Genomic DNA, 1303 nt, shown 5'->3' on the forward strand with positions numbered 1-1303 from the left:
GGTATAGCTTGCCTCCTTATGTTGGGCTTTACCATTTATTATCCTTTGTAGTGCTGGATTTGTAGAAAGATATTGTGTAAATTTGGTTTTGTCATGGAATATCTTGGTTTCTCCATCTATGTTAATTGAGAGTTTTGCAGGATACAGTAACCTGGGCTGGCATTTGTGTTCTCTTAGGGTCTGTATGACATCAGTCCAGGATCTTCTGGCCTTCATAGTTTCTGGCGAGAAGTCTGGTGTGATTCTGATAGGTCTGCCTTTATATGTTACTTGACCTTTTTCCCTTACTGCTTTTAATATTCTTTCTTTATTTTGTGCGTTTGGTGTTTTGACTATTATGTGACGGGAGGTGTTTCTTTTCTGGTCCAATCGATTTGGAGTTCTGTAGGCTTCTTGTATGTCTATGGGTATCTCTTTTTTTAGGTTAGGGAAGTTTTCTTCTATGATTTTGTTGAAGATATTTACTGGTCCTTTGAGCAGGGAGTATTCACTCTCTTCTATACCTATTATCCTTAGGTTTGATCTTCTCACTGAGTCCTGGATTTCCTGTATGTTTTGGACCAATAGCTTTTTCTGCTTTACATTATCTTTGACAGTTGAGTCAATTATTTCTAAAAATATGGAACGCTTCACGAATTTGCGTGTCATCCTTGCGCAGGGGCCATGCTAATCTTCTCTGTATCGTTCCAATTTTAGTATATGTGCTGCTGAAGCGAGCAACAGGATAGACATTCTTTATCAGCAGGTCTCAGGGTAGAACTGGATATGTGACCCTGTTCTACAGCACTGTCCAGAGTGGTAAATGCAGCTTCTGAAGAGGAATGCAGGCCTTGCTTCTAGACCTCCACCTTCCAGGCCTGTCTGGAGAGCCTGATGCCCTGGCAAAAGAGACTCCTTCTCTCCAGAGGAGCACTGCAGTCAAATGACATATCAGTGATGAAAACTATCAGTCCCCAAAGGCATGCCACTGAGCCGAGATAGCCTCAGTCATGCACCTCTGCCCATCCCCAGTTCCTCGTGTCAATAACTCAACCCTTTCATGAACTAGATGGCAATACTTGAGGCAGGATGATCAGTAGTTTACTGACCAATCTGGGCTCTATGAGACATTCTCCCTGAAATCAGAGCCAGCAGGAAATTCAGTATGAAAGCTCTTTGTAGCCAAGCTGAACAACCCGGTTCAGAGCCTGGGACCCCACACGGTGGGATAAAGTGACTCCCATGCTTTTTCCTCTACCTTCAACACTCATGCTTTGGAATGCACACCCCTACAATGAGATCAATACACATGGAATAAAAATTA

At 42.7% G+C, this 1303-nt stretch overlaps 1 non-coding gene across 1 annotated transcript; it reads right to left on the reverse strand.

Annotated features, from left to right (window-relative positions):
- Positions 1–613: 613 nt before the first annotated feature.
- Positions 614–720, reverse strand: LOC134483712 (U6 spliceosomal RNA). The gene has a single exon (XR_010060596.1). It is a non-coding gene; the product is annotated as a U6 spliceosomal RNA (small nuclear RNA).
- Positions 721–1303: the final 583 nt, after the last annotated feature.

The sequence above is a fragment of the Rattus norvegicus genome, chromosome 19, assembly GCF_036323735.1.
Source record: "Rattus norvegicus strain BN/NHsdMcwi chromosome 19, GRCr8, whole genome shotgun sequence".
NCBI lineage: Eukaryota > Metazoa > Chordata > Mammalia > Rodentia > Muridae > Rattus > Rattus norvegicus.